The 6,000-nt window shown below is 31.6% G+C and overlaps 1 pseudogene; it reads left to right on the top strand.

Annotated features, from left to right (window-relative positions):
* Positions 1-1,134: 1,134 nt before the first annotated feature.
* On the top strand, positions 1,135-4,631 carry LOC124819692 (sulfate transporter 3.1-like; annotated as a pseudogene).
* The last annotated feature ends 1,369 nt before the right edge of the window (positions 4,632-6,000 follow it).

Consider the following 6,000-nt stretch of genomic DNA (forward strand, 5'->3'; position numbering starts at 1 on the left):
AAAAAAATATTTAATTTCCAATTTTAAATCTTTTCCCACTGAAAACTTAAAATAAATCATATTTTTTGTGTAATTAGTGTCTGGAGCCTTTTCAAGATAACAATTAATCCCACCCAAATAATGGTAGCAATTCATCAACTTTTTGGTCATTATTTAATAAACGAACTCTTAAACTTTTCAATTAGCTATAGTATCTAATTTTATAAAACAATATCATAAAATAACTAATGGAAGCGAGGCATAGTTAAGAAAAAAGAAAAATATATAAAGAATTCAATAAAAAAATAAATAGAAATAAAATGATTTAAAAATATTTTATGGCTAAAAAAACAGAAAAAATAATGTGTAAAATAAAAACATATATAAGAGAGGAAACATTAAAAAAGTCAGATAATTGAAAACTCAATTGTAGATTCTAATTTATTTATAAAGTCGGTGTCAGAAACAATAAAGGTTGACCATGATTAAATAAATGTTTAGAATATGCAACAAAGTGAAGTTCACATTTTCTGATTATGTGAATCAAAGAGTAAACAGAATTGCAGAAAATTGTGGGAGAATGACAAATGGCAGATGAATATCTTGAATGTGAGTTGGTTTACATATCTAGTATTAGTTTGGTATGATTATAATTGTTTACTTATTTCAGTTGCTTCCATGTATTTCAAATGCATTTCAAGCTGGAAAAGTGGTGCAAGTGCAACTTCTTATAAACGGCACTTTTATTTTAAAATATTTTTTTATTTATTTACGTTTTTTATATAAAACGGCACTTTGATTTTAAAATAAAAAAATTAATTAAGTTAAATTTAGTCTAGGTATAAATTCATTTATAAAAAAAAGCTTTAGTTTAATTTTTTTCTAACTTACGAATAAACTAACACATAAAAATTTCTCATAACTTTTCCAAATTTTTTATTTTTCTTTGTATATTAGTTAATTTTAATATATAAAAGTCATTTTTATTTTTTCTTGCTACAAGTCAATATGAAAAACATATATATATATATATATATATATATATATATATATATATATATATATATATATATATCTCAATTCGTACTTTACCTATTTTCCCATTGAAAGGAAATGGATCTCATAATCCAACACAAAATCCTACAACTGGCATCCATGTCATTTCAACAAGATCTTGATGTTGAGTTTATGATATATATTGTTCAGGAAGGAATAGCAGTGGGAAGAAGCTTTGCAATGTATAAAAATTACAATATTGATGCCAACAAAGACATGATAGCTATGGGTACATATGAACATAGTTGGTTCTTTCACCTCTTGCTACATCACAACAGGTAAATATTTTAACTGTTAAGTGTCAATTAAGAGCAATCAATGAATTATTTCTTTTCTACATCAACTTATGTGTTAAAAAAATGAATTTGTTTCAGGGCCATTTTCACGCTCAGCCGTCAACTATAATGCTGGATGCAAGACAGCAGTACTCGAAATACAGAAATTGCAACCTGAAATTATATACATCCACATGAAATGAAACAACATATTAAGTTCATAAATCTTCGTATTAAAATCTTATAACGAGCAATACAAAATTCATCACAGTGAACTGAAACTTACAGTTATGACTAAGCCAATTTCAACACTGGCAAAGATCACGCCAATGTATGCACTCATGCACATAACAAAGTCAAATTTATCAATCTTCCAGAGATGGATGGCTGCTTCATAATCTATGAGGCCAAGCATTGCAAATACAATAATGGCTGACAGCACCACCAGGGGAGTCTAATGAAACAAGGGTGTTAGGAATAGTAATGTCAGCATTATAGTTGACAATAGCAGTGATGTTGACATTGCTATTCCTAACACCCTTGTTCCATTACACTCCTCTGGTGGTGCTGTCAGCCATTATTGTATCTGCAATGCTTGGCCTCAGATTATGAAGCAGTCATCCATCTCTGGAAGATTGATAAATTTGATTTGTTGTGTGCATGAGTGCATACATTGGTGTGGTCTTTGTCGGTGTTGAAATTGGCTTAGTCATATCTGTAAGTTTCAGTGAACTCCCTTTACTGTGGTGAATTTTGTATTGCTCATTATAAGATTTTAAGATGAAGATTTATGAACTTAATATGTGGTTTCATTTCATGTGGATGTATATATAATTTCAGGTTGCAATTTCTGTACTTCGGGGCTTTTCATTGCAAGGCCAAGGACATTGGTTTTGGGAAACATTCCAAATTTTAGGATTTACAGAAATGTTGAGCAATATCCAAATGCAAAACATGTTCCTGGAATCCTCATCCTAGACATTGATGCACCGGTTTACTTTGCCAATGCAAGCTATTTAAGAGAAAGGTAATCAACCTGCAAATTTGGAGTGTTTTTCTCAAATTCCAAAAAGAAGTATAGTAAATACTTACCACAAAACTTTGTTGTTTTGCATAGGATCACAAGATGGGTTGATGAAGAAGAAAGCAGAATCAAAGCTACTGGAAAGACAAGTTTGCAGTATGTTATAATGGATATGAGTGGTGAGTGATGAACCTAAAAATGTGGTAGCTCACATTTGATTACTTATTGGTAAAACAAAAAACGTTGGTCACAGATAATCTCTAACAGATGTTTTGATTGCTAAAACTTTTTAGAAATTACAAAATCTGAAGGTCTCTGCTTTCTATTAAATGAGTCACATTTGTAATGTTGTGAATTTAATTATTGGACTGACAAAAGAATGTGTTGACACTTTTTGTTTTAGAAATTTCAGTCTGAGTTGCAGTGTAATTTTATTGGCAGGTGTTGGAAAAATTGATACAAGTGGAACAAGTATGCTTGAAGAGGTCCAGAAGATTACTCAGAGAAGAGAACTTCAAGTAATTCTCTCTTTCGTGTTATCATCTATTATTATTTTTATCATTAAAGAAATTAGGTTTAACATGGTCCTTACTTTTAGGGGTTTGATTCAAAGTGATTCTACCTTTTAATAAAGTTTACTAATACTCCATATTTCGTTAAAAAATATTTCTTTATATCTTCAAAGAAAACTCCTTTAGCTTTCCTAGACCTATTTTATAGACACAAAATTTAAAATCTGCACAACGAAAACTTTAGCTTGTAACCATTCACCATTCTTATAATCCACCCATGTAATCCCAGAATATCATTTGCGTACTTTACCTATCAACAAGGGACGTAGCAGCACATGCACAACAACAATTTCATGCACTTGGTATTAACCATAATATTATCACGAAAACCATTAAATGCCAATATCAAGAACCCCTTCTAGCTCTCTGGATTCCAACGTCTACACTATACAGGAAGAAAATATAATATTTCTCTTCATCTTAACGTGGCCCCCACATGCAAAAAGAAAACATGCACTCGTATCATTATGTGATGACACTACATTACTCAACATTTATACTACTTCCATACATTTAATACCCATCAAACCGTCCATGCAATTACAAAATAATAATTTATTATACCCATAAACCCATGTTGGTATCTCTATTGAGAACACAACCCATCACCAAAGCACTCTATTATCATATTTCACTCATAGAGCACGTTAACACTTCCTACGTACTCTTATTTACATTCTTAACCTAGCCAATCCATGGCTATCCTCAAAAGATTCACGATATGCACTTATCCCTTACTAGAACACCACATGCACTCTAATCCTTCAACCCGTGCATTCATATTCTGGGAATAACATCCCAAACCATTTTTTTCCTTAGCAACCCATAACCTTCCAATCTGGTATATTATCTATACACACCATTTCTCAAAATTAACAAGTTTCAAAGGAAACACATCATGCTAAATCAATACATCAAAAAGTTAACTCCCCTCACTTGGGTTTTTCAGTGAATTCTTTAAAGGCCCCTTGGTTCCTAGAAAATCCTGTGACTGCAACAAGGGCCCCTGTACAACTTCTTGGTACTCACAGTCTTCTCCCTATTACTCACTACGCTCAAGGTGGAGGACAAAAAGTGGTGGTTTCTCTCTTGTGCACTCTCTCGAGTTGTTATGAAATGTAGCTTAGGGTTGCTTTTTATTTCGCACACAAGCCGTCGGAGGCCGCGCGTTCTTCCTCCCCGTTGCTATCGTCGTTGAGGATACCCAGCTAGTGGCTCCCCCGGGTCTCGCCGGACTCCCTCCAATACCCACCGGGATACGTCGGTGCGGTTTTCCATCGGTCTCGGTCCGACAGTGGTGGCGATGATGTTGCTGGGATTTGCACATAACTTACGTCATTTTAAATTAGGTTAGGCCACAGTGACATTTAGACCGTTATGTTTTTAACCGTGTGAGTGAAAAGGATCGGATTGAATATTTTTTAACGAAATATGGAGTCTTAGTTTTTCAAAAGATATAATCACTTTGAACCAAACCCTAGGGACCAAATGTATTAAACCAAGAAATTATATTTTTTTTCTAATGTTTCATTCCTATGCATTCAGCTTGTTTTGGTGAATCCGGGAAGCGAGGTGATGAAGAAACTGAACAAATCCAAGTTCCAAAATAATTTAGGAGAGAGATGGCTGTATTTAACTGTTAAAAAGGCCGTTGGAGCATGCAACTTCAATCTCCGTCAAAGGACGAATCTGAACAACGATGAATCAGAGGGTTGGAACTGTTAGGATAAATTTAAATGTAATAGATTTAACTGGGTTGTTTATTTGTTCAAGAATGTTTTCACTTTTAGAGTGCAAAAGTCGGTAGATTAATGTAGTGGTTTTTAGACAATAATAAAGAATAAATAATGTATTAATGATAGAGTTTATGGCTTTGTAGGTGGAAAGCCAATATACGAGTTTATAAATTGTAAGCGTCTAATTCACACAATCAAACACCAAAAGCATATTAAAAAATATATAACAGGAACAATGTTGACTGTGAGAATAAGCAAAAGAATATTCTCAAGAGCTCATTAATTTTCGTCCCAGTTATGTCACCATTCCAATTTGTAGCATGAGAATTTCCAAATCGTGCCGCAGGAGTTTTAGAAGAGAAAATGAAAGATGCACGAGTCTTGTCCTTAGTTAGAACAACATAGGCTGTCTAATAATCATATCTATCATGCTTTATAACTTATTCAAATGTAAAGTAATTTTAACGACAGAATATAATTGTAGCTTATGAAAAAAATAGTTTTTTTTTTCTTTATTTTTTTTTAATGTATTTATATAAAAGTTTGATCTTGATGACTTAAAGAACATGTGATGTTTACAACATTAAAGGATAAGTGCAAAGCTAAGAAGTGACATGTTTTTTGTCTAATTTGTTTTTTCCAACATCTTCATCTGCTCCTTTGATGTTATCCTCCGATAATAAGAGATGGAAGAAGTTGATTAAGGCCATTACCCCTTTGTTGTTGTTGCTTAAAAAGGGAGAGAGATTATATGAGGTAGCGCGTATATAAATAACATAAATTTCAAGCTAAAGAAAAGCTTATGTTAAGGGCGAGTAGGCAAAGAAGATGAAGAATTTTTTTCTTTTCTGTGAGCAATTATTATAATAGATTGATCTATAAATTCTTATTTTTGTTATTCCCTGTTTTTATTTCGATGACTATATTTGTGTCCAAACATGTAATTATATTTCTTTAATATGATATAATTTAATTAAATGTACTGTTTTGAAAATTTTGAAATCCCATCAAACCTATACTTCAATTTTATATCTAAGATTGTATTGTGTTTTTCCAAAAATGCTTTTGACCATGTTAACTCTTTTTATGGAAAACTGATCTTTAAACTTTATTCTTTTAAGCACTATAAAAATGAGAGATTATTAGAGAAAAACTCATCAAACTCTATTTATTTTAATTGAGTTATATTAAATAATAAAGTTTAAAGTATGGATATGTTTTATTTTTTAGACACGAGTTTTATATAACAGATAATGCAAAATACGGTGTTTTTTTTTTAACAAACGATGCAACTCACGTATTTTTTATGAGTTTATTTTGTATTGTAAGAGTATTCTCTTTTAAAAAGATTTTACAAA

The sequence above is a fragment of the Vigna umbellata genome, chromosome 8 (assembly GCF_029865625.1).
Source record: "Vigna umbellata cultivar VRB3 chromosome 8, Vumbellata_1.0, whole genome shotgun sequence".
Classification (NCBI taxonomy): Eukaryota; Viridiplantae; Streptophyta; class Magnoliopsida; order Fabales; family Fabaceae; genus Vigna; species Vigna umbellata.